This window comes from Pan paniscus, chromosome 16 (genome assembly GCF_029289425.2).
Source record: "Pan paniscus chromosome 16, NHGRI_mPanPan1-v2.0_pri, whole genome shotgun sequence".
Classification (NCBI taxonomy): Eukaryota; Metazoa; Chordata; class Mammalia; order Primates; family Hominidae; genus Pan; species Pan paniscus.
In genome coordinates this window covers 82,681,364-82,709,342 of record NC_073265.2, presented here as the reverse complement: position 1 = coordinate 82,709,342, position 27,979 = coordinate 82,681,364, and the positions used below count along the sequence as shown (strand labels likewise).

Here is a 27,979-nt window from a genome sequence, read left to right as displayed (position 1 = left end):
AGCCTCCTGTTGGATTAAAGAAAAATAAGAACTAAAAATTGTGCCTTGGATCTAGCATTCATAACAAAATGCTTGGAAAAAGCCAGGTTTCGGCTCACACAGTTGAGTTGGGGGCTGTGACTCCCATCCCCGGCAAGCATGGCGCAGGACTCAGAAGGACAGCAGGCTCCATCCAACTCCATCAGCGATTCACAGCCTCCTGCCGTCCCCAGCACAAGCGTGAAGATGGAAAATTTCTCATTATGGATTACATTATCTTCTCAATAAAGCAAAAATTGCCCCCCAATATAGATCTTCCCAGACAAGTGAGTAAATGGACGAACTAAGAAAACATGTGTCCAGTCTATTATACGGAGCAAATGAATTTGATTTTAAAATGTGGAAAGCAAAAAATTGATTATATCACTGACATTGGTCGTTTCTCGCTCCTCCCCTTAACAATCTGGTCATCCACACGACACAGTAATTCCTACACTCTCAGGAAGAGTTTTCTGACAGGCAGCAAGAGATGAGCTCCAACTCCACCCCACAAAAGAAAACCAAGCTTGAAATAACTGAGCCAAGCCATCCCACAAGAACATTTTCCTGCCATTTGAATGAAACTCTCCTTATAGAGAATAGATGATGTTCGTTGTTTGTCCTGGACTTCGAGGGATACTTAGCTTTGCCAGTCTCCTCCAGCAGAGGAAAAATCCAGTTATGCTGAAAATCAAAACAACGATAGCCCTCCTGAGCTTGTGGTGATGGGGATTAAGAGACTGGAGAGGCCGGGTACAGTGGCTCACGCCTGTAATCCCAGCACTGCAGGAGGCCGATGCGGGTGCATCACGAGGTCAGGAGTTCAAAACCAGCCTGGCCAAGATGGTGAAACCCCGTCTCTACCAAAAATACAAAAATTAGCCGGGCACGGTGGTGGGCGCCTGTAATCCCAGTTACTCGGAAGACTGAGGCAGAAGAATCGCTTGAACCCAGGAGGTGGAGGTTGCAGTGAGCCGAGATCACGCCACTGCACTCTAGCCTGGGTGACAGAGCAAGACTCCGTCTCAAAAAGAAAAAAAAGAAAAAAAAAAGACTGGACACTGCAGCCCTTGCCTCACTTTGCAGCCAGCTGTGGGGAGCTGGGGAAGGCTGGTCCCACCTAGGGGTTGGGATATGGAGAGGAGCCCACTGGCCCTCGGGGACTCCAGCTTTAGAGGGCTCAGCTGTATACACAGAACTCTGCATTGATTGAATGCCCAGAGGGCTTTGGTGGAGGCCTTTACAAGTATGTGCCTCGGAGGGAAGAAACGGGACACTGGGAGGGAACCACCAACTCTGCTGTGGGTCAGGAAAGGCCACTGAAGCCGGGACACTGAGCTGACTCTTGACAGATAAGTGTCCCCAAGCAGATCAAGGGGACCAGGCCACATTCAGGCAGAGGGAGGCGTGGAACAAAGCCTGAATGTGGCAAACACTCGGAAACACTAGTCAGTGGTCACTCGCCAACCTTAGCATGCAGCCAAGTCACCCGTGGAACCTGATTCAAATGAAAGGGCTGGTTCTCCAGCCCAACCAAGAAAAAAATTCCAGTTCCCTAGGTCTGGAGAGGGGTTTGGGAGTATGCATGTTTAACTACCATCCCAGGTAATGTTTATGCAGGTGGTCCCCAGAAGGAGCTGAGGAACATCACTTACTGGATGCACGGGCTGGCTCCCAAAGGAAGAAGGCGGAGGCATGAAATAAGCAAAGAGAGATAAACAGGGCCTTTTATTCCGGGAGGCTGAGAGAACAGGGGACAGACTGCCTTTTAGAAAGACCACTCTGAACAGTGGCAGCCTCTCCCACCAAAATATCAGCCCTTGGGGGTCTGTTTTTGCTGCCACTGTCTTGCTACCTGAGTGTTCAGCACAGAGTGGGTACACAGAAATTATTTCTGGAATGAATGAATGAGTGAGTGAATGGATGTCCTTTGTTTTGGTTTTTTTTATTTTTGAGACGGAGTCTCGCTCTGTTGCCCAGGCTGGAGTGCAGTGGCGCGATCTCGGCTCACTGCAAGCTCTGCCTCCCGGGTTCGCGCCATTCTCTTGCCTCAGCCTCCCGAGTAGCTGGGACTACAGGTGCCCGCCACCACGCCCGGTAATTTCTTGTATTTTTTTTAGTAGAAATGGGGTTTCATCATGTTAGCCAGGGTGGTCTCGATCTCCTGACCTCGTGATCCAGCCGCCTCAGCCTCCCAAAGTGCTGGGATTACAGGCGTGAGCAACCGTGCCCGGCCAAGTGAATGAATGGATGAATAAATCAGTGAATAGTGGCAGGATAGAGGATGGAAGGAGGGTGGGGGGCTCTTACTGCAGCCCTGAGTGTAGGTAAGGACCTTTCTATGCCAGGGGAATGGGGCTAGAAAGAAGAGGCAGAATTTGCCATCATCTGGCATATTCGAGGCCATACAGGCCTCACAGTGCTTCTTGGAGGTGTTTCTGTATTTCTGACAAGTTCAGAAATGTCTACAAGACTAAAGCAGTCGTGAGATATAATCAGGATTGAAATGTATTCCAAAGCTTGTCCCCCGCCCTGCCCTAGCCCTGGGAAATATTATTCTTCAAGCACAGACAGCTGGGCAGTGGGATGCGGACTCCGCATTCTCCAGACCAGAACACACCCAGGCCAGGTGGACACATTTGCGGCTCCTTCCAGCCAGAGGTTTCATTCCGGGTTTGGCAGTCATTTTGGGGTTTCTGTGTCCTAGAGACGTTGAACTCTGTACTTAATCTGGGTTTAATAGGCAGCTATTATGTTAAATAGAGACCAGCTGAACTGATTATTTAAGCCATAGTTATGGTCATTTAACAACTATGTGGTTTGACTGCTACATCTCAAGAAAGGTTTTCCAGCCCCCGGCTGTGATTACCATTTTGGTAACTGTCCTCACCTAGCCGCTGCTTGCCTGAGGGCCCGGAAGCTCCCCACTCTGCCTCTTTCCCTGGTCCCCTGACTGGTCTCTTTGCCGAGTGTCAGAGTGTCCATGGAGGTCAGGGAACTGGAGCTGAGGCTACGCATGGCTGTGCAGGAGGGCGTGGCCCTGCAGGCAGGGTGCCTGCCAAGCACCTGTCCACAAGGCTCTGGATTTGTCTCTCAATGGGAGCATGGCTTTGCTGGAGAGCTCAGAAGCCACAGCTGAGCCCAGGAGGGGACGAAGTCACTTGGAACCCCTCTAGGAGAAAAGAGTCTGTGTGTAAGAAAGAAACTGGAAGAAAACTATAGGGGTACAAATTTGCTAGAAGTTTCCCTAGTGCAAGGTTACTTAAAGGAACATTGGACCAGTGCTGCCGCAACCTGTTCTAACTGGCCCACAAATTGAGGATAAGAATTCAGGAACTTGCATAGCACTTTCAAATTGCCACAGTACCTAAGCATCCCATCAACGTGCCCAGCTCATTGAACAGGGTGTAGACCAGTTTGCGCATTGAACTCCCAGCAGAGGCCCTCCTAGCTGCAACTAGTCATGTGTGAGGACCATAGAACTGTCCACCAAGGACTGGAAGTGTTAAAGCTGGTCTTCTAGCTCAGATGCTTTAAGAACCACGGCTTGGGTGGGGGGAGGGGGGAGGGATAGCATTAGGAGAAATACCTAATGTAAATGACGAGTGAATGGGTGCAGCACACCAACATGGTACATGTATACATATGTAACAAACCTGCACATTGTGCACATGTACTCTAGAACTTAAAGTATAAAAAAAAAAAAAAAAAAAAAAAAAAAAAAACACCACGGCTTGAGTGCAGGATCTCTCACCTCATTTGTTTCCCCACCCGGCCTGTGCCCTTTGAGCACATAGCAGGACTTTTTAAATCTTCCTTATGTATGTTTAGAAATGCTTATAATGGGCCGGGTGCAGTGGCTCATGCCTGTAATCCCAGCACTTTGGGAGGCCGAGGTGGGTAGATCACGATCGGGAGATCGAGACCATCCTGGCTAACATGGTGAAACCCCGTCTCTACTAAAAATACAAAAAATTGGCCGGATGTGGTGGTGGGCGCCTGTAGTCCCAGCTACTCAGGAGGCTGAGGCAGGAGAATGGCGTGAACCCAGAAGGCGGAGCTTGCAGTGAGCCGAGATCGCACCATTGCACTCCAGCCTGGGCGACAGAGCAAGACTCTGTCTCAAAAAAAAAAAAAAAAAGAAATGCTTATAATCGGCCAGGCACGGTGGCTCACACCTGTAATGCCAGCACTTTGGGAGGCCGAGGTGGGCAGAGCAACTGAGGTCAGGAGTTCAAGACCAGCCTGGCCAACATTGTGAAACCCCATCTCTACTAAAAATACAAAATCTCTACTAAAAATACAAAAAATACTAAAAATACAAGCACTGATCTGAAGCACTTGTACTTTTATATTAAATCACTTAGTCCTATGAGGTGGGTACACTTCTAATCCCACTGTGCCGATGATAAAACCAAAACAGAAAAAAGTTAAGTAACTTGCCTAAGTCAATATAACTAGCTGGTAAATGGTGGGTCTAGTGTGCAAACCTAGCTAGTCCGGCTCCAGAGTTTGCCCAGAGTCAGTTGGTCACACTCTGTACTTCTCAACATCCTATTTGTGCCACAATGCCTTTCTTTATTGTTCAAGCCTGCTCTAAATGAATGTTCTTTACTCGCAGCCCAAAACATTCTAATTAATATGTGGTATCAATAAATATTCATAATTTGCCCTCTCATTCCCTATTATCTGTTTTATCTATTTTCTCTCACTAAAAGATCGTATCATTTTCTTTTTTAGATCTTGAGTCCATAATCAGTCCTGTCTAGATGCTTTGTGTGCCCATCCAGAGCAGTTGTTCTCAACAAGGGCAGAAACTCATAACAAGGGACATACTAGAAATGTGGGAGTTTTTTCATTGTCATAATGATGAAAGAAGGTGTATTAGACCATTCCTGCATTGCTATAAAGAAATACCTAAGACTAGCCAGGCGCGGTGGCTCACGCCTGTAATCCCAGCACTTTGGGAGGCCGAGGAGGGCGGATCACAAGGTCAGGAGATTGAGACCATCCTGGCTAACATGGTGAAACCCCGTCTCTACTAAAAATACAAAAAAAAATTAGCCAGGCATGGTGGTGGGTGCCTGTAGTCCCAGCTACTCGAGAGGCTGAGACAGGAGGATGGCGTGAACCCGGGAGGCGGAGCTTGCAGTGAGCTGAGATCGCGCCACTGCACTCCAGCCTGGGAGACAGAGTGAGACTCCATCTCAAAAAAAAAATAAAAAAAAAAAAGAAATACCTAAGACTAGGTAATTTATAGAGAAAAGAATTTTAATTGGCTCATGGTTCTGCAGGCTGTACAGGAATCATATTAGCTTCTGCTTCTGGGGAGACTTCAGGAAGCTTCCAGTCATGGTGGAAGGCAAAGGGGGAGCTTTCTTCTCACACGGCTGGAGCAGGAGCGAGAGAGAGATGGGGGAGAGGCCACACCCTTCTAAACGACCAGATTCCGTGAGAACTCACTCACTGTTGCGGAGAATAGCACAAAGGGGATGGTGCTAAACCATTCATGAGAAATCCACCCTCGTGATCCAATCACCTCCCACCAGGCCCCACCTACAACACTGGGGATGACAACTGAACATGAGGTTTGGATGGGGACACAGATCCAAACCATATCAGGGCCACAGGACTAATGGCATTTAGCGGCCAGGAGACAGAGATGTCACATGTCTTCATGCACAAACTGTTCTGCACAACTTTCAAATGTACTTACAGACATTACATGGGTTAAAAATAACTGCTTATAGGCCAGGTGTGGTGGCTCATGCCTGTAATCCCAGCACTCCAGGAGGCCAAGGCAAGCGGATCACCTGAGGTCAGAAGTTCGAGACCAGCCTGGCCAACATGGTGAAACCTCATCTCTACTAAAAATACAAAAAATTAGCTGGGTGTAAGCAGCAGAAATTAATTTCTCACAATTCTAGAGGCTGGGAAGTCCAAGATCAAGGCACCGGCAAACTCAGTGTCTTGTGGGGTTTAGGGTCAGCTTTCTGGTTCATAGATGGTGTCTTCTTGCTGCATCCTCATGTAGTAGAAGGGGTAAGGCAGCTCCCTGGAGCCTCTTTTATAAGGCACTAATCTCATTCATGATGGCTGTTGCCCTTGTGACCTAATCACCTTCCAAAGGCCCCACTGCCTAATACCATTACTTTGGGGATTAGTTTCAACATGTGAATTTGGGGGAGATGCAAGCATTCAGTCCACAGCTGTCTTTCTCCTTGTAGGCACATCTTGGTCAACTTTATATCCCCAGCCCCTCGAATGTGGCCTGGCTCACCAGTGTTTATAGAATGATTTGCTCCCTCAGGAAGACACATAATTTGAAGATGCTCCACCTACATGGCTTTCCTATTCTGTACATTAACAATGCATGGCTTCTTTGTTTATCCAGGATGTCATATATTCCTTCCCTAGAAGTAGCTTCAGCTTGGGAATTATGAGTCAGCTGTCCCTTTATAAAACAACCCAGGAAACCCGGACAGTAGAAGGAGTGATGAGAAACTGCAGGGAGGCGGCAACACTCTTCGTAGCCTACTCAGATTGGTTCCTTAGAGATTTTCTGACATAGGACTGGAAGTTTTGTGTGACTGTGAGCTTTTCCACTTAGGGACTACCCATTGCTGTTTCCTGTAGGACTTTGCTTATTGGAATTTCAGGATTCACTCGGAATACACAGAAAGCAGATTCTTCCTTTTGTCCACCCACCACCACGAGAATCCTTCTTGGAGCTCGGCTGGGAGAACCCCCTGGTTTCCAGTGTGGCCCAGCCCTGTGACCAGTGTGTCAAGTGCCCCCGCTCCATGTGGCTGACTTTATACTCTTGGAGGAAGCTGGAATATCTCTAAGAATTAAAATAAAAAAACCTGGAGCGAATGACAGAGGGAAAGGGGCAGATCTGAATATGTCTGCTTCCAAAACAAAGGGCACGAGAAGGAGATGACTTCCTCCTGAGCTCTTTAAATTATATTTTACAGTCAGAAATTCATTTTTAATCCTGACTCAGTGCATAAACACACATATTGTGATGGTCAGTTTTATGTGTCAACATGGCTGAGCTACTGCCCAGCCATTTGGTCAAACACTAAGCTGGGTGTAGCTGGGAAGGTATTCTGGAGATGTGATATAAAGTCTATAGTGAGTTGACTTTCAGTAAAGAAGATTATCCTAGATAATATGGGCAGGCCTGGTGTAATCAGTTGAAAGGTCTTAAGAGCAGAATAGAGGCTTCCCTGAAATAGAAGAAATTCTCCCTGGGGATAGCATCAACTTGTGCTGGAAAGTTTCTGCTGCCCTTCCTTCCTGCCCTGTGGACTTTGGACTTGACTGGCCAATCCCAGAATCAGGCAAGCCAATTCCTTGCTGTAAATTTTTTTGGAGATGCATACATACATATTTTTTAAGATAGAAAGAGTTTTAGGCTGGGCATGCTGGCTCACGCCTTTAATCCCAGTACTTTGGGAGGCCGACACAGGCGGATCACTTGAGGTCAGGAGCTCAAGACCAGCCTGGCCAACATGGTGAAACCCCATCTATACTAAAAATACAAAAATCAGCCAGGCATGGTAGCACACACCTGTAATCCCAGCTACTTGGGAGGCTGAGGCAAAAGAATCGTTTGAACCCGGGAGGTGGAGGTTGCAGTGAGCCGAGATCGTGCCACTGCACTCCAGCCTGGGCAACAGAGAGAGACTCCACCTCAAAAAAAAAAAAAAAAGTTTTATATATGATTATTTATTCATTTATATTTCCTACTGGTTCTGTTTCCCTGGTGGAACCTTAACTGATACACATACAACTAGCAAAAGATGCTCCAGACAATATTAACCTTTCCTATGTACAACAAACTTCTACATAGTCAATGCGGCACAGTCCTCTAAATCAGTTTTTTTCCCTAGTAAAGGGTTATCAGCTGCAGTTTAAAAACCATACAGTGATAGTGAAACTTCTCACACACACTCCACTGGGAGGTCTGAGCATGAAACAAGTCTGCATGGACACCCTTCTAAGTGGAATCCTTGAGGGACAGTGCACCCAGACTGTACCTAATGGCCCTGCCCAGGTGCTGCTGAGCAAGAGTCTCTAGGCCAGATCCTGGAGGAATTTGGACGACTGCCCTCAGAAGAGGGGGAGAGGAAGGGTGTCAGAGCAGTAACCCCGGGGTCCTCTAAGAGACACAGAGAGGAAGGTGGAGGCACTGATGGGCTCCCCCGGAGGCCAGAGCACTGGAGGACAGGCTGTTCCTTTCCAGGAGCAGAGAACAAGCCAAGAAAACTCTTGGCAGAAACCCAGTTGGAGACAGCATCATGGAGCAATGGGACAAGGTTTTGGCAGTGAGAACAATGTGGTTTTCATCGTTTTGCGACAGTAACTCAAAAGGACCTCACCTGCTGGGTTGATGGACTCAGGGCAAGCAACTTCGGTGGATCGCAAGCACCCACAATGGGGGTGACTATCCTAAGAACATTTATGGGAAAAGAAAGCTGATGGCTTTAGTTTACCATGAGCTCAATCTGAACCAATCATGTTTTTTTTTAAAAAAAAGGAAAAAAAAACCTCTCATTAAATACCACGAATAACAAAAACCTATTGTATCACCAGGTTCAATTGCAAATAGCATGAAACACTCTACCTAGTTTACACAGAAAAGGACTTAATACAGTGACCTACGTCCTTGCAAAGCTGATGGAATGGCTGTAGAGTAGGCTCAGAGCTAAGCTTCCAGGAATGACTCCCAAATGACAAGCTGCTGCCTTGGTCCTGATTGAGAAGCCAGGTAATGAGGAGGTTGCTGTCTCACCTGCTGGCACCAGGGCCACCAGACAGCCTGCTCTCTAACTCCCTCACCTCCCCACTGCTGGGACCTGTGCTGCGGTTGTCACAGGAAAACCCAACACTTCCTCGAGCACACAGAAGCAGCGGAAACAGTGTCACTTAATGCTGTTCACCCTCTCCTTCCACATCTCATGAGACACGTCTTCTTGGGGGAAGCCAGGCCACAGACTAGAGACAAAGATGCAAGGGATTGTGGGAAGTGGAGGCTGCAGTCTCCAGTGGGGAGCACGGCAGGTCTCTCTGCAGGATCTGTCCCACCCCCTCTTCCCACTTGCACACCTAGGAACACAGAGAAAGCAAGCAAACCAGCCAAAACACCCAGACACTCATAGCACTGAAAGTTTAGTACTCACAGCTGACCTGCTCAAATCTTGGAATAAATGTAAGAAACCACTTTATTTTTATCCCTGAACCTTTTCTCTACCCACCTGCTCATCACCAGCATAGAGTTTAATGGCTTTAAAGGAAGACTGCCTAGGTTTGAATCCTGGTCTCGCCATTTATAGCTGTGTGACCTTGAAAAAATTATTAACCTCTCTGTGCCTCGGTTCCTTTTCTGGGGGGGAAAAAAGTGAACTGCATAGAAAAAAAAGATAATTTCACCGACCTACATAAGTGAGTTAATACATATAAAACTCTTAGCATGGTGCCCAGCATGCAGTAACACTAATTGTTAGCTATCGCTGTGACAAATTCTATGCCCATTCAAGACTGGAACTCACAGTCACTAAAGGGCAGGAATTAATGTCAGACTGGTATGAGAGGGTGGTGCCAACAATATTAGCATTGCCATGCAAAGGACACACATACCTGTATCATGAGACAGCGTAGATTGGTGGTTACCAGGGGCTGGAAGGGATGGAGGAAGGAAGGATGAAGGGAGACAAAGAATATGAATGTATTAGTCACCACTGAACTGTAGGCTTAAAAATGGTAAAGACGGTAAATTAAAAAAAAAAATTATAAAAAAATTATTTGGGATTATGTTGTATTTACAAACCAATTTTGTACAAATCATATCTTTATATGAGTCATCCTCATTTTTTAAAAAAGTTGGGTTTATGGAGAAAACTTATGAGCAGAGAAGTGGGAGAGCACATGGAATCCTGTGAACTGTCATTGTCCCCAGCTCAGGCCAGCTGTGGCTGGACTGAAGGCCCCCCGGCCAAAGCTTCAGGCAAGAAGAAAACGTCCCCGTTAAGCTGCACATTTTATGAGGCCATGGGGCAGCTACAGACACATGATTATGTAATAAATGAAGCTCTTGACCAGGATAGAAGAAGCAGCCCTAAAATTTAAAGGCTGGCACCAGCCGGTTCTGCCAATGATCTAACTCGGACCTGCTGAGCCAGCCCATGACTCTGCTGCCGAAAGGGACAAGGAAGTAAGCTGTGTGCCCCTCAGCCCGTTCCCTGGCTCGTGGGGGATATTAACTACAAGTTCCTCCATAGGCTCCTGCTGACACCAGGATTAATGGTTTCCGAAGCATTCCATCACACCCGGGGGGGAGGTGCCGATAGGGCCCCCTCACTTATGTCGGATGGAAGGTGGACATGTCTAACATCATGAGCAGTTTGGGCAGAGCATATTCATAACTGGAAAAAGAAGAGTTCTTCATACATCCCCTCTGCCCTTTAACCTCTTCCCCCGGGACAGACATGTCCACATCTTTCCAGCTGAGGTCTCTCTCTCCCCTGTGGGGCTGAGCCAGATGGTCTCTCCTTTCTCCAGGGTGAGGACTTCCACAAGGATCCAGGTGCCAGCATTTGTCATGGTAAGTGATGCTGGGGGCAGAAGAGGGGGCTAGAAAACAACCCAAAGCAAAGTCAGGATCCAAGTTCATGTCTATTCAGAAATCCTCCATCTGAGCACTATGAACCAGCACATGACATAACATGAATTTCCATCAATCCAGAGAACAAAGTGTGTACAAAAAGGAGAGAGAGAGACAGAGAGAGAGAGAGAGAGAGAAGGAAATGGTTTTATTTATTTATTTATTGAGATGGAGTCTTGCTCTGTTGCCCAGGCTGGAGTGTAGTGCCGTGATCTCGGCTCACTGCAACCCCCGCCTCCCGGGTTCCAGCGATTCTCCTGCGTCAGCCTCCTAAGTAGCTGGTATTACAGGGGCCTGCCACCATGCCTGACTAATTTTTGTAGAGACGGGGTTTTGCCATGTTGGCCAGGCTGTTCTCGAACTCCTGACCTCAAGTGATCCACCCACCTTGGCCTCCCAAAGTGCTAGGATTATAGGCGTGAGCCACCGCGCCCAACAAAATGATTCCTCTTTCAATATGTCCAGCTCAAAAGAAAGGACAGGAGTAGACTGCTGCTCCTCATGTTCTCTTTGTTCCCCATCTCTGCCTCCTGGGTGCCAAGGAGCTCAGACAGACAGACAGACAAACAGGCAGACAGGGCGAGGCTATGCAGAACTCATAAATAGCTGAAGCCAGTCTGACCAGCAAGCCCTGTATAAGTTGTCACTGGAGACACAAATTACTAAGTTTGTCTCAAAGAGAAGCACAAAGGCTAGGCACAGTGGCTCACACCTGGAATCCCAGCACTTTGGGAGGCCGAGGCGGTCAGATCACCTGAGGTCAGGAGTTGGAGACCAGCCTGGCCGATAGGTGAAACCCCGTCTCTACTAAAAATACAAAAATTAGCCAGGTGTGGTGGCGCACCTGTAACCCCAGCTACTTGGGAGGCTGAGGCAGGAGAATTGCTTGAACCCGGGAGGCAAGGGTTGCAGCGAGCTGAGATCGCGCCACTGCACTCCAGCCTGGGCAACAGAGTGAGACTCTGTCTCAAAAAAAAAAAAAAAAAAAGGAGAGAAGCACAAAAATTTGTGTTGACTAACAGGAATGAAAGAAAGCAAACCAGGTTTAAAGAACTGCCTCCCCTGAAAAAAGGCTTTTGAGTCAGATTGTTGCCACAGCACATTCTTTCAAATGTTCATGGAACAGATTATTCTCATATTATAAAAACTGTCCCAAAGTGTGGAAAAAGATGGAATACAATCCAATCTATTTTATCAATCTAGCGCAGTACTAATAACAAAACATTAAAAAGGACATAGGCCGGGCGTGGTGGCTCAAGCCTGTAATCCCAGCACTCTGGGAGGCCGAGGCGGGTGGATCACGAGGTCAGGAGATCGAGACCATCCTGGCTAACACGGTGAAACCCCGTCTCTACTAAAAATACAAAAAAATTAGCCGGGCGTGGTGGCGGGCGCCTATAGTCCCAGCTACTCGGGAGGCTGAGGCAGGAGAATGGCGTGAACCTGGGAGGCGGAGCTTGCAGTGAGCTGAGATCGCGCCACTGCACTCCAGCCTGGGTGACAGAGCGAGACTCCGTCTCAAAAAAAAAAAAAAAAAAAAAAAAAGGACATAGCAAAAAAAGAATAAATCCATTTCAATAACAGCCTACAAAGATCCTAATTAAATTCTAATTAAGTCCTAGCACTCTGAATTTGATGGCTCCCCAAAAGACACTGACAGCTTTAATGAGACACAGTGGGCTGCATGGGCTCCTGCCATTTGCCACAGCGAGAATGCATGTGTTTCCTCTGGGCGCAACGACACCTGTGAGGGTGGCTGGGATCTTTCCCTAGGGGGCAGCCCACTGGGCAGGGAAACCCCAGCAGCAGGAGGACAGATCTGAGGCTATAGGAGAGTTGTCAAGAGAGTCAAAAAATCACTTGGCTCTTGTAAATAATGCTGCAATCAACGTGGGAGTGTAGATATCTATGATTTGATACTGATTTCAATTCCTTTGGATATATACCCAGAAGTGGGGTTGCTGGATCCTATGGTAGTTCTGGTTTTTTGAGGAACCTCCATACTCTTTTCCATAGTGGCTTTACTAATTTACATTCCCACCAACAGTGGGCAAGGGTTCCCGTTTCTCCACATCCTCAACAACACTTATCTTTTGTCTTTAGATAAAGAATCAACCTAAGTGTCCATCAGAGGACTGGATTTTTAAAATGTGGTATATATTCACAATGGAATACTATTCAGCCATTAAAAAGAAGAACGTTTTGTCATTTGCAACAACATGGATGAAACTGGAGGATATTATGCAAAGTAAAATAAGCCAGGCAAAGAAAGACAAATACTGCATGATGTCACTGATATGTGGAATGTGAAAAAGTTGAACTCATAGAAGTAGAGAGTATAATGCTTACCAGGGGCTGGAGGGGCAGGGTGGGAACGGGGAGATGTTGATCAAAGAGTACAAAGTTTCCGTTAGACAGAAGGGGCTTTAGAGATGGATTGCACAGCAGGGTGACTATAGTTAATGATATGGTTTGGCTGTGTCCCCACCCAAATCTCGTCTTGAATTGTAGCTCCCACAATTCCCTTATGTTGTGGGAGGGAGCTGGTGGGAGGTCATTGAATCATGGGGGCAGGTCTTTCCTGGGAGTCTCATGAGATCTGATGGTTTTATAAAGGAGAGTTTCCCTGCACGAGCCCTCTTCTCTTGTCTTCCACCATGTGAGACGTGCCTTTCACCTTCCGCCATAATTGTGAGGCCTCCCCAGTCACGTGGAACTATGAGTCCCTTAAACCTCTTTCTTTTGTAAATTGCCCAGTCTCAAATATGTCTTTATCAGCAGCATGAAAACAGACTAATACAGTTAATCATGTGTTGTAAATTTCAAAATTGCCCAAAGAGTAGATTTTAAATGTTCTTACCACATTGATGTGATGGATATGTTCATTAGTATGATTTAATTATTCCACAATGTATGCAGGTACCAAAACATCACTTATAACCCACAAATACGTATAATTATTATTAAAAATAATTTTTTACATAAACGTCATGCAGAACTAGAACTTTATCTAGAATATTGGGGAATGGCACCTGGGGAGCTCTGCAGCTCTCCTCAACTAACCCATTTAGCCCTATGTGCCCCACGAGATCCCCAACCTTCGCAGGCCTGGCACACAGGGGGCTCCGACACCCAGGGAGAAAAGAAGGTGACAGCATCGAGGGAACACAGGAAAGTCCTCACTCTTCCCTCCCTGCTGTGGCCCCAACATGCTGGAGGGGCTGCCTTCCAGGGAGGGGTTGGCCAGCGGGACTGTCTTCCAGGCCAGAGGTCCCAGATCCAGTCTCTGCAGAGGAGGGTGAGGAGGTGCGGTTTAAACTGAGTTTGAGACTGAAGCACTGTACTGGGCTGAATTTGAATAACTCAGGGGACCTGGAGTGCTACAGGACTGGGATGCCGTTGCAGGTTCAGCGACCTGGCGGACGGCACTGCCCAATGAACTGGGTGTATTTTTCTTCTTTGAATTTTATTACCCAATTTTCTCCAAGCATATATTACTTTTATAAATACAGGCAGGCACGGTGGCTCATGCCTGTAATCCCAACACTTTGGGAGGCCGAGACGGGTGGATCACCTGAGGTCTGGAGTTCGAGACCTGCCTGGCCAACATGGCGAAACTCTGTCTCTACTAAAAATACAAAAAAAAAAAAAAAAATTAGCTGGGCGTGGTGGCAGGCACCTGTAATCCCAGCTACTTGGGAGGCTGTGGTGGGAGAATTGCTTGAACCTGGGAGGTGGAGGTTGCAGTGAGCGGAGATCATGCCATTGCACTGCAGCCTGGGCGACAGAGCGAGACTCCATCTGAAAAAAATAAAAATAAATAAATAGGAAGAAAAGATTGAATCTGAGACTGTGGGCTCTATGGAAAGGAAAAGTTTTCCATTTAAAGAATGTATGAAGAAGGCTGTGCTATTTGACCTAAGGAAGAAGAAAGGGAATTTATCACATATTTAAAAGGGTATCCTTTATAACCATCAACTCCGCAAAAACATAAGCTCTAAATAATAATCCTTGTGAGAAAGGATAGGCTTGTTACGTGATCTTGAAAATGCCAGGATAAGGGTCTGAGGGCCACTGATTTCTAACCTCAGGGAGACAGATTTCTGTTCCATATGAGGACAGTTTTCCTTCATCGCAGGATGAGACAGCATCAGCTGTCTGCCCATGTGCCACACTGGCTGCGTTACCAGATTCTGGGGAGCAGCCTTAGTGGCCCATACAGCTCCAATGTTCTAGAATTCCTTGCTTGCCAGGGCTAGCCTAGAGCTTGGTATTTAATGCTGAGTCCAGCCAAGAAGCGGTGGCCAGTAGCTGGTATCATCCGTAAATACTGTGAATCTAAGATTGTCTCACCCTCAAATACCTGAGGCTGTACACACGGCATGGCTCACTGTGGATATGCTGTCCTAAAAAGCTTACTCAAGGTGGTGGGGGCAGGTGGAGGATGGGTGCAAGGCAGTGGAACCCAGGCTTGGGAAAGCAAACTTCCCCTTCTCCCCAGGGAGAGGCAGCGGAGCCAGCTAGTGTGCCCATGGCTGGAGACAATCCCAAGCCCAGTGGTACTGGGAACACTGCCCTCTGAAGTCAATTAAGGACATAGTGCCTCCTGGAGTAGCCCCTGGGCAGAGCTGGATGCCCAGGGATCCTTCCTTCATCAGCACTGAGGAAACAAGCGCCCTAAGCCAACGCTCAAAGCCCTCAACAATCAGCTCTTGGCAAAGCCTGGCCATCTTCCAACAAAAAGACAAGGGACCTGGTGGCAATGAGTATGACCTCACTCCCAAGCACCATCTCCCCAGGCTTCCAGCTTTCCAACTTCTCCAAGTAAGTCCTTCACCAGAGGCCACTTTTGCCCAGGTGACACTTGATTACAAAGGTCACACACAGGGAGAGAGGGCGCAACTTTCTCTGCCTCTGTTCTTTACAATAAGGTGGGGAGATCATTTCAGGAAGCCAGGAAGTTAGGCTTCGCATTTGCCGTGAAAGTGATGAGTTTGGTTAGCCTGATGTTGCCAGAATGTGCTATTCATTCTATGCATTTTCGGCTGCACAGACTTCACTAAAGTAATAAAAGTATTAGGTAGAGTATCAGGAGAAATTGAATCACCAGATTCTCTGAGTTAGAGAGTTACAGAGAGATTACCCCTTAAGGCAGCAGTTAGGATGATATGCCGACTCCTTGACAGGCATGAGAAACCCCGCCCACCCCAGCTGCTGCCCCAGCCTCCCCATCATTCCTCCAGCCACCTACAACCCCAGTCCTCCAATAACCCTGTGTCTTTGCTTGGGCCCAGAGGCCCGTCTCCCTTCCTGTTCTTTGAATCATCCTTCTAGAATCCCCTAGTTTTCCCGAACTCTTCCCTGCCCACCCAAGTCACGTCTTGCTGCTCGCTGTGTCCTCTCGTGATGGCCCGGGCATGCCTCCCTCACAGCACGCTGGACACTCCATCAGCACTGCCCACCTGCCACTAGGCTGTGTGCATCTTGGGGGTGGGACTTCTGTCTTCTCAACTCTGAGTCTCCAGCACTGTGCCCAGCACAAGCAGGTGCTCAGCCAGTGCTGGCTGAATGACTGAATAAAGGAACCACAGCATCCTAGAGGTGTTCCCTTTTTAAAATGCATGCAATGGACAGTATTGTGAAGCCAAAGTGACTGCGTTTGGGCACTGCTTAAAACCTCGATCTCTCTCTCCTTTCTGTCATTCACTAAAGCCCCATACATCAATCAAGGTGGACATGATTGTTGTGCACTTTGGTTAATTGTAAAACCGATCAGTTCCAATAAATAGCTGGCATTTTACTTAAAGTCCACTGGTTTTAAAAGTGTGTGTGATGTGGTTTCCTGATGGGCAAAGAACTTCGGGGAAATATTTATTGTGCTCATGGATGACATTCTAGCTATTGTCCATGTTCCTTTTTATGGAGCTATAAAGATGCCTTTTTACGGTCAGGCCGGCTGACATCTTCATCCACTCCTCTAATGCACACATTCACTGGAGGATCTTTGTACCAATGAGGAACATTCAGCCACGTTCAACAAAGGTTTATTGAGTGCTTGCTCTGAGCAGGGCACTGAGTAATGGGATTTGTCTCCAAATCTTTCAAATCTGCTAAAAATATTCTCCATTTCACAAGCAGTTGGGACAAAAAAAAAATATTTTGCTCGAGTCTCTCCTCTGGGGCCCACTGAGTAAAAATGCACCTAGAGTTGCCCAGGGAAATAAAACCTCCCTTCACGGACCTTCCAGATCTCCTGAAAGGTTTCGTCTCCAGCTGGCTGGAGAGAGCTTGCTCATTAAATTCAGCACACAAGCTCTGTCTCTAAGCAGCTGAGTTTCAGGGCTTGCTGCAATCCATCAACCCTAGGAACTTGCCCAAGACCAGTTCCAGAGATGGGAAGAAGCGCACATGACCACGGCTCCTCATCCTTCCCTCTTTAAAATCCTGAGGAGCCTTCAACATAGAGGGAACAACACTGGCTTCTTCATCTCCAAGTGGGAATAACACTGCCTTACCTCCCAGAAACGTGATGAAAGTTAAAGGTAATCTATTTCAGCGTCTAGCATAGTGCAAAGTATCTAGTAGACGTCCAAAAACAGGCTCATCTATTTGCATTTCTTTTCTTTCTTTCTTTTTTTTTTTGAGAAGGAGTCTTGCTCTGTCGCCCAGGCTGGAGTGCAGTGGCGCGATCTTGGATCGCTGCAAGCTCCACCTCCCGGGTTCACACCATTCTCCTGCCTCAGCCTCCCGAGTAGCTGGGACTACAGGTGCCCGCCACCACGCCTGGCTAATTTTGTTTTTGTATATTTAATAGAGACAGGGTTTCACTGTGTTAGCCAGGATGGTCTCTTACCTTTTGACCTCATGATCTGCCTGCCTTGGCCTCCCAAAGTGCTGGGATTACAGGTGTGAGCCACTACGCCCGGCCATCTGTTTGCATTTCTTCTGGCCAAACAGGACACCCTGGCTACTGTGCAGATGTGGCAGAAGAGATAGACAAGAGGGGACAGGGAGGCAAGGAGCACATGAGAAGGAGACACCACTGGCCTCAGTGACAGGCCAGGCATGGCGGGGAGGGAAAAGCAAGAGTCAATGATGGTGCCAAGGCTTCTAGCCCAGTGACCACATGGTGGTGACATCGTGGACTATGGCCTGGGGAAAGACAGACGCGCTTTGAGAGCTCTTTGCTGTGGTTTTTATCCTACTCCACCCCTTCTTCACTCATCAAACTCTGCTCCCCGTACAGCCCCAGTGCTTCCTCCTCCAGGCAGCCTTCCTTGGGATCAGAGGGAGAAGCAATCCCTTTCTCCTTTCATGTTTTGTCACGTCATTCATAATCATGGACTCCCTTCCCTCTCCATTAGGTAGGAGTGATTCCCCAGGTGCCTGGGACGAGCAGACAGAAGACAGATGGGGCTGAAAAATCGTGAACGAACAAATCCCACCCATCAACACCCCAGCAGGAAACAATCCAATACAGGTGGTTCAAATGGAGAGAGTTTCAGAGGTGCGGGCAGGATGGAAGGATCAGAGGTAGGCCCAGAGACGCACACCTGACCCCGTGGACTTGCTAGTGTGCCGATGGTCCTGGCTGCCAAGGGATGGCTGGGGCGTACTACGCACACGAGGTGGACGGGGCCACCACTAGGAAACGCTGAGTAGGGCACTGTAGAGATTAGAGAAGGGGGCGAGTGTGAGAGGCTCAGAGGTGGAATGAACACACCTAAAAGCGTCACTCGAATGTGGGAGTGGGGACAGCTATGATGGCACCAATGACCAAGGCAGCAAGCACAGAGGAGGATGGCATCTGGCGCGAGAGCTGAGTGAGGGACCTGCGTTTCCTCCAGGCGATGCAACCAGGAGGCAGGTGGCTTCTATGCCAGAGGCCCGGGCTGGGGGACAATCCTGGAGGCAGCAGGGGATGGGTGGCAGGGGATCTTCCAGGGAAAGCCCAGACAGGAATGAGCAGTGAAAAATGAGGCGAATCCCTGAGCACACCTTTAAAAGAAGGCAAGGCGTGCCACAGGGCATTGAGCAGAACAACTGGAGAGAGGGAGCACAAAAAAGCCAAAGGAGGAAGAGATCAGTAGCATGAAATGTTCCTGAAAGAACAAGTGGCATGAGGAGGATGGGAGCAGAAGGGACATCCCACGCAGGCCTCAGGAGGCTATTGGCTCCATTGCAGGATATATAGGCAGACACCCGACTCTGGTAAGTGACAGTGAGACTGGCCGTAACTGCAGCGCTGGGATAGGCACGATTGGGAACCTAGACATGCATCCATGAGGGATGTGTTAGTAAGTTCCACTGTGGAGGAATCTTAAATCAACGGAACAATGTGTAGACATTAACTACAATGAAGTAGGTCTATATATGCTGGTTGGAAAGAACTCATTACAGGAAAAGACAAATTGCAGGACAAATGGATATAATATATGGATATGATCCAAATATGTCTAATGTAGAGAGACAGATACAAGAGGTGCACCAAAATTCACTGAGCCATATGCTGAATGGCCAAGAGTTAAAAAAAAAAAAAAATCAATATTAAACTGCAAAAAAGATCCAAACCAAATGTTGCCATGGAGAAGGAACTTCTGGGATCCAAAAATAAATCTCAAAGCCACTAAAAATTAATTATAATTACTTTTTTATTATTAAAAATTTAATAGGCCAGGCGTGGTGGCTCATGCCTGTAATCCCAGCACTTTGGGAGGTCGAGGCGGGTGGATCACGAGGTCAGGAGATCAAGACCATCCTGGCTAACACAGTGAAACCCCGTCTCTACTAAAAATACAAAAAAATCAGCCGGGCGTGGTGGCGGGAGCCTGTGGTCCCAGCTACTTGGGAGGCTGAGGCAGGAGAATGACAAATGAACCCGGGAGGCGGAGCTTGCAGTGAGCCGAGATCGCGCCACTGCACTCCAGCCTGGGCAACAGAGCAAGACTCCGTCTCAAAAAAAAAAAAAAATTAATAACTAAATTGTAAAAGTCTGACATTATACATTATAGTAAAGAATTATTAATATACACACACTAAAGCTAGTAGGAAGGCAGGTTGTTTTTGTCTAATTTTACCAGGATGGGGTGCTGCTAATGGTGAAACTGACATGGAGTGATTTAGTCTCCTTCTGTCTTTAATAGTAACTGTCTGCAGAAAAGATGTATCTCCTCCTCTGTGGCTGTGGTAGGCTGGGTTACAGTGCCTTCTTCCCATCCCCTCCCTTTGCCTTATGACTCTGCAGACCCCCTCTCTAGATTGCCCTCTTCCTCACCCCAGTTGATTGAGCTGGACCATGTGAGCTACATTAGCCAATGGCCTGTTAGCAGACATAACATGATCAGAAATTTAAATGTACTTGAGTGATTTGGCTTGGCCTAGAGGCGTCTGCCACTTGCCATGAAAAGAACTTGTGCTGCATACCCACTGGTCCCAGAACAATGGAGACATATAGAGCATACCTGAACCCAACCTGAAGGCTGGGCTTCACAGCCGCCCTGCAAAGTCGGGGTGAGCCTGGCTGAAATCAGCTGAACCAAAGCTGTCTTGCAGACCTGTGAACAAAAACAGGAAGTGAGGGTTGTTGTCAACCACTAAGACGCTGGTATGGTTCACTTTACAGCATTATTGTAGCAATTGTTGACTAATAATACGCCAATATACAAAACACTTCCAGGAAAATTAGAATTATGATATAAATTATTTTCTACTATTTTGCCTTTTATTATTTAAACTTTTACAAATGTTCATAGTTGCAAAAATAATACGCTCTTTGTAAAGTTACTCTAGACGGTCTAAATATTTGAATTGACTGTTGATCTGTTTTCCTACTTATTTAACTATTTGAACATTCTTTTTTTTTTTTTTTTTTTTTTTTTTTTTTTTTTGAGACGGAGTCTTGCTCTTTCGCCCAGGCTGGAGTGCAGTGGCCCGATCTCAGCTCACTGCAAGCTCCGCCTCCTGGGTTCACGCCATTCTCCTGCCTCAGCCTCCCGAGTAGCTGGGACTACAGGCGCCCGCCACCACGCCCGGCTAATTTTTTCTATTTTTAGTAGAGACGGGGTTTCACCGTGTTAGCTAGGATGGTCTCGATCTCCTGACCTCGTGATCCGCCCGCCTCGGCCTCCCAAAGTACTGGGATTACAGGCGTGAGCCACCGCGCCCGGCCTGAACATTCTTAATGATAGTTTTGTACATAAGAAGAGTGGCATCCACAATCATTAACTGTTGCAACAATTTGTCTCACAACAAATAAATACACATTTATGCTTCAGTTGATTAACAATTCGATGTGTGAAACACATAAGAGATTTTTACTCCAAATGACATACAAATACCTCCTACACTTAAAGTGACTATTTTTGCATCAGCCCCAAATCTCAATGACATGTCATGTTCACAATGTGGGCGTTATCATCCTGATTAGATAAGAGGATGATTTCCACAAACACACAATCATTGATCAACGGCAAGCTCAAGAATGCCAGAACTTACATCAACGTAAGCATAAAAGTAAGCCTGGGGCAGATTCCAATTCCACTTCTTGGCTTCAAAACCTTCAGCAGCTCCCCACCAAGAAATAAAGGTCAAACTTGCAAGCAATTCATTCACTGGCCTCAGTCTCTTCCCTTCACAGCTCTTTAGGTCCCAGACACAAGGAAATCACCCTCTCTCATTAGGGTGTACCTCGTGCCTCAGTAACTTTGCTCTGCTGTTCCCTAAAGTCTAGGAGGCCCTTCCCTTCGCCCATTTCTTTGAGCCCTAATTCTTTGCAAATGCTCAAGTTGTAAGGGAAGTTCTCCTGGGGACTCACAGGACGACCTTTACTTCTCTATCGTTATCTTTATCTCACTACATGGCAACTGTTTGCTAACACATCAATCTCCCCATCTGAGTTGTGAAGGGCCTGGACTTTGGGGCCAGGACTGCGTCATCTTTACAGGCCCAAGATCTAGCACAGTGCCTCGTGGTAGATACATGTTAAGTGGAAGGGTAGCGGGGTTGATGCATAGACGTATAAATAGATGGATCTTTTCTCATAGACACCTCCAATCTTTTTAGAATAAGTACAAATAAAGAAAAGATAGCAAGACGACAATGATAACAGTAAACCAGCAATGGGACAAGTGTCCTCTGTGCAACGAGGATGGCGGGGAGGCAATTCCCAACCTCCCCCATCTTTTTGGCATGAATTCACAGTTTTTTCAGATTCCCTGCAACTGGCAGAGGTCACCTATGGGACTCTGCTTGCCAATATTTGTCCCTGTAGCGCAGGGGATGCCAACCCATGCATGCAGCCCACTCATCAGTCCTCCCGCCTCTAGGAATGTTCCTGACGTCCCTGCCGGCCCTGCCTGTCTCCTGACCCTCCTGTTTCTCAGAAGGTCACCTATGCTGGCCTGAGCTCATTATGACAACAGTAATAGGTGCCATCATTCACCTTTGGAAGTGAATCATGCTGCCTACTTGGGCAGGCCCAGGTCTGGCTTAAGAGATGTGGAGTTCCACCACCCTTGTCCAGTGGATTTTTTTTGAGGCTTTTAGGACAACTAAGTCCTTTCGTCAAATGGAAACCTATTGTGCAAAATAGATACAAGATGTGGCTGTGGCTGAAGCTGAGTGGAGTCGCCCAGATCCCCCGGCTCCATGGCCACCCGACCCTGAGACATCTCCGCCAGGCGTCATGGCTCTGTGGCACATGGTCTACAATCCGCTGCCCTCAGCTCTGGCACTGGGCTTGGGCCTTGACACCCCCGCCCCGCCATCCTCTGCAAATGTGCAAGTACCCTTCCTGCTGTCCCAGACCCCCTATAAAACCAGTGTCCTACACTGAACTCCAGTAACTTCACTGAGTCCCTGAGGCCCCACGTGCTTCTAGCAGACCTCTCTCTCTTCATGACACAAGGATTCTATTGTGGACACAGAGATCTCCCAGAATTACAAGGCAGTTCGAAGCCACCTGCTGCCAAGCCCTTCCCCACCTTATTGCAAGATTCTCCTTATTTTACTTTTACAGCTTTGACTCATTCAAAACCCTGACATTCCTTGAGAGAACACCCCCTCTCGGTCCCATTCCCATTCCTTGTCATTTGGTTGGGGCTGACTCCACCTCTCCCCATCTCAACACATAGACACCCAACTGGAACCAGATCCACCAGAGCATCCATCCCTGTGGACACCATGATTGGATCACTGATGGACAAATGGTCCGACCCACACAAATGAGATTCAATCCTGGGATCTTTGCCAGAACTTTCTTTCAATTAATGTTACTAAGCTACACAAAACAAGCCACCACTGCTGGTAGCCACTGGACCATTGTGTGGGGAAAGCCTGTCCAAACATAGGGCCACACAGAGGAGAGAGGAAAGAGATAGAGATATGTTCTGGTGCATTTGAGCATCCGTATCCAATCATGGCTGATGCTGGCCCACCCCTGCGCCTCTCAGTAATATGAGACAACATTACTTTGCTTGCACCAGTTTGAGGTGGGGTCAAATATAATCCTCTAGCAGCTGAACTGTCCCTGACCCTGCTTTGCCCCTTAGAATATATGTTGGACAACTGCCCATTCTTACCCAGGCAGCTTGATGTCCCCAGCATCCTTCCTGCTGTCCCAGATCCCCTCTAAAACCAGTGTCCTACACTGCACGCCAATAACTTAGCTAGGTCCTACAGGCCCCACATGCTTCCTGCGGTCCACTCTCTTCAAGACACTAGGGCCCTATTGTGAATGGGGGAATCACCCAGAATTACAATGCAACACGAAGCCACCTGGACCTAGGCCTGTTGCAACATCCAGCATCTCCTCTGCCCTTTAATTCTCCATGGGCTATTGTCACAGGTAGACGAGGCCTTCCTCTCTCCAGGCTTCTCTTGCAATCAACAATGCCACCTCTTCTAGCTCTTACTTCAGTATAATTTGTCTTTGATGACTTAAAGAAAACTGAAACAATCCATTCAATAGCAAATACCGGTCTCCTTTCAACATGTTTCTTTTCAGTGCCTAACGCATGGGCCTGCCTGTAAGCTACACCTATCACTACAGAGTAAAAGCATCAGAGTCTGAGCTGATGGGGGCATTTAAACTGGTGAGAAAAGTGATTGATTGTTGACATGCTGCTGGCTCCTTGGTTTAGGATATCGATAGCTCATCAATGCCTCTTTCTGTGTATTTGACAACTTGTCCTGCTCCAGACAGAACAAGTATAGTTCCAGGCATGGGAAGGAAAGAGCTTGACTATTTGGTGCATGGAGCAGATTTTCACATAAATACACTTTTCCCTCCTAATATATTTCTTTCTTTCAAATAATCTGGGTCCCAATAGCCCAGCATGTAGTCACCATGATCTCCTAGCTTAGGTATCCATTCACCTCACAAATACCAACTCTAATATCAAAGACAGAGTTTAAACTTCCTTCCCTCTGCCAAAAAAAAACTGTGGCCCTGCTTACAAGATGCTCAAGATTTTCACGCAAATCCAAGGGTTGGCTCTCAAAGTGAAACAGAGTTTCTCACCTGGTTTCAAAGGATTTAGCTCTCAATGTCATCAGGGCACTGGATGGGAGAAATTATACATGCAAACTCTGTTGACTAGATTAGGCCTGGTGTCCATTTGTCTGTAATCTCCATAGGCAATCTCATTCACTTTGGAATTCATTTCCACCCTAATGCTATTTCCCAGGTGTGGATATATGTCTGATGTGACAATGTCTTTGAGACCCAACCTGGAGCTGGGAGCTCCCTTCCTTTAGGACATTCTCAGGTGACCTGCAGACACCTCAATCTAAATATGTCCCCAACTGAACTCAGTATCTTCCTGGAAAATCTGATCATCCAACTTTTTTTTTTTTTTTTTTTTTTGAGACAGAGTTTCACTCTTGTTGCCCAGGCTGGAGTGTAATGGCGCAATCTCGGCTCACTGCAAGCTCCGCCTCCCGGGTTCAAGAGATTCTCCTGCTTCAGCCTCCCAAGTAGCTGGGATTACAGGCGCCTGCCACCACACCCAGCTAACTTTTTGTATTTTTAGTAGAGACGGGGTTTCACCATGTTGGCCAGGCTGGTCTTGAACTCCTGACCTCAGGTGATCTGCCCAACTCAGCCTCCCAAAGTGCCGGGATTACAGGCGTGAGCCACCGCACCCAGACCTCTCTCAGTCTATTGAACCACCCATGTGCTCATGCCTCATTCATGAAAATTATTCCCATCTCTTCCTAGAGCTGACTGCCCCCAAGGCCTGTTGACACTACTTGCTTGGCTTCTCCTTGCCTGCCTTTCATCTTCATCAGTGCAGCAGCTTTGGCAGGGCTGGAATGACAGCCTACTAGCTGATCTCCCATTTCCCTCCAATTCACTTTGTCACTAGAGCCAGCATGACCTTCTCTAAAACACAAATCCAACCCTGAGCTGCCCAGAGATGACTTTCTAGGGTAAACTCTGCTTCCGAATCCTGTGCTGCTGCCTGCAGTTACCAAGACATTTCTGCTGCCTCCTGGCGCTCCTCCAGGCTGTCTGCTCCCCAGAAGGGCCACCCTCCCTGACACCTTTCCCTTCCCTCAGTGTTGACCATTGCATCATTGTATTCTACGTCCCCTGTAACTTGACCATTCCTCTAACATTGCACTCAGCATATGCCTGACAGTTTCTCAGCTCTGGTTCACTTAAAAACGTGCACGCCATGATCTCCCCCCAGCTGAATCCCCAGCATCTAATCAGCATTCAGAAAATCCCTGCAGACTAAAGATCAGGAGAGTTTCTGCCTCATCAATAACGTTTCCCTTATTCCTGGGATGATCCCCAAATTGACCTCAGAATGCAGCTGGTCTTGGGTCATAGACCTCTGTGGACAAGAACCCATGTGGCAGTTCAGATTTCTGGGCTAAAGGAAGATGCCTCAAAAGTTTGCAGCAGGGAACTCACCCTTTAAGGGGGAAGAGAAGATGGTGCAAGCTCCCTCCCTACCCACGGCAACTAAGAGTGCCCCCAGAAAACTCCCTCTGCCCCCCATGCATTTTCACTGGTCGCCTAGGAGTCCCGCTTGGTATTTATGAGAGTAAGGACTGCTGCTATCACAGGCCATTTAACCTTCAAAGACACCATACTGCTTTTGAGAAGAGTGGCCTTTTACTTTCTATTTCATTAGCCAGGAGCATTTTATGGTTTAATGCTTGCTCTTCTTCTCAGATGCAGAAATGTTAGCGGCTCCTCACTGTGAAGGCCTTTTTCATTCCCTGAGGGTCATCTCACCTGGAAGTAATCTACAGGACACTGGGTTCAAGATCCTCAGCTTGACCTCTGGTAAAACCAGCAGGAGGTGGCCCTCCAGCCCCAGAGGCCCCAGCTCAGAAGACAACTCAGCTTCCAGCTGAAAATGAGACAGGGAGTAAGGGGAAGAATGAATCCTTCTCAATAAATTCCAAACTACCATGTGATATTTTATCCTAAGGTATCATAACACGCATACCTTGTGTTATGGTATTTATCTTTTCAAATGTGTGCATTCATCACAAACATCACTGCACAGCCATCAGCCTCAACTCACAGCCCTGGAATCCCATGGCCAGCAGCAGGTCCAGAGTCAGGTGGTCAGACAAAGCTGCAGGGAGACCAAGGCAGGAATAGAGCCAGACACTCCAACAACCAGTCCTTCCTGCTTTGTGCCAACTCCTACTGTGTGCCAGGCACTGCAGGTTCAGTGGCAGACAAGACAGAATAGTCCCTGCCCAAAGAGTGCTTATCTACACAGTGCGAGAAAGTCTGTGAAGTGTGTTGAAGCCAAGAGGAGCCTGGTTTTCACGCTAGGGGTAAGCAGAAGTCATCGAGGGCTTTTGGCTAGAAATTGAGTTATTGGCCAGGTGCAGTGGCTCATGCCTGTAATCCCAGCACTTTGGGAGGCCGAGGTGGATGGATCATAATGTCAGGAGTTCGAGACCAGCCTGACCAACATGGTGAAACCCTATCTCTACTAAAAATGCAAAAATTAGCCAGGCGTGGTGGCACGCACCTGTAATCCCAGCTACTCAGGAGGCTGAGGCAGGAGAATTGCTTGAACCCAGGAGGCGGAGGTTGCAGCAAGCCAAGATCATGCCACTGCACTCCAGCCTGGGTGACAGAACGACACTCTGTCTCAAATAAAAATAAAAATAAAAAATAAAAGAAAAAAGAAATTGAGTTCTCTGGTTTGCATTTTGAATGGGCCATCTGGCAGTTAAAAATGGATTGTTGGAGAGTGACAGGAGATGCAGCAGATCAATCAAGGGTTAATGCAGTGGGTAGACCCAGCACTAAGAGAGAGTGTTGAGGAATGGATGTCAGGTGTGCCTGGAGTCATACAGCGTGGGGGATGTGAGGAAGAAAAGCATGCAAGATGCCCCTTTGGTTTTTCACTTGAGGACCTAGTGGAACAGCGATCATTTAGAAGATGGAAAAGGCTGAGTATAGAGAGGAAGTGTTTTGGGGGAGGAGATGATTAGAGTTTCCTCCTTTGAAGCCCCAGACAAATCATGGAGCCTGTTTAAGTTTTGTGCTGGACATTTTAAGTTTCAGACATTGTGTGGCAACATCCTGGAAGCAGTTGGACATCCAAGTCTGAAACTCAGGGGGTGAGAAGGGGGAGTCTGAGCTGGAACCGGAAAGAAGCTCAGAGACTGCAGAGTGGAAATATGAGGCTATCTTACACCCCAGGAGGGAATACGAACAATGGGATGGCCCCAGAGAGTTTCCATGAGACAGGCTTGTTTCAGGGTAAAAATAAAAAACAGTTTTGAAGGGAAAGAATCGCCCTCTGCAATAAAGTCCAGATTTTCTGTGCATTAGGAGGTGAACAAACCATCCATCAGTAGAACCTGTCCCCCTGCCCAACTCCAGTCCTGGTGACACTCCTTCGAGGCCTCAGACAAGACAAGTCATGGAAACTATGAAAGGCTCCAGGTCTTTGTCTGTGAAATGATGAAATGAGTGTCGGATTCAATGGTGTGACCAAGACCCTTAGCACTTCACCTGTGAGCCCAAGTCATTCCTCTGGTCACACCTGTATGCTTGTGCAGTGCTAGGTGTGAGGGATGCTCAGGACTATTGAGAAGGTCCCCACATCGGGACATTCTTTTTTTTTTTTTTTTTTTGAGACAGGGTCTCACTCTGTCACCCAGGCTGGAGTGCAGTGGTGTGATCATGGCTTACTGCAGGCTTGACCTCCCAGGCTCAAGCAATCCTCCCACCTCAGCCCCCCAAGTAGCTGGGACTACACGTGCGTACCATCACGCTTGGCTAACTTTTAAATTTTTATGGACACA

At 47.5% G+C, this 27,979-nt stretch overlaps 1 long non-coding RNA gene across 2 annotated transcripts in view; it reads right to left on the bottom strand.

Moving 5' to 3' along the window:
- Positions 1-27,979, bottom strand: part of LOC117976107 (uncharacterized) — an 82,481-nt gene that overhangs the window by 9,016 nt on the left and 45,486 nt on the right. For both annotated transcript variants that reach the window (XR_010110081.1, XR_008621035.2), the window contains exon 4: positions 20,149-20,241. This is a non-coding gene — a long non-coding RNA (uncharacterized LOC117976107). The remainder of the gene's footprint in view (positions 1-20,148; positions 20,242-27,979) is intronic.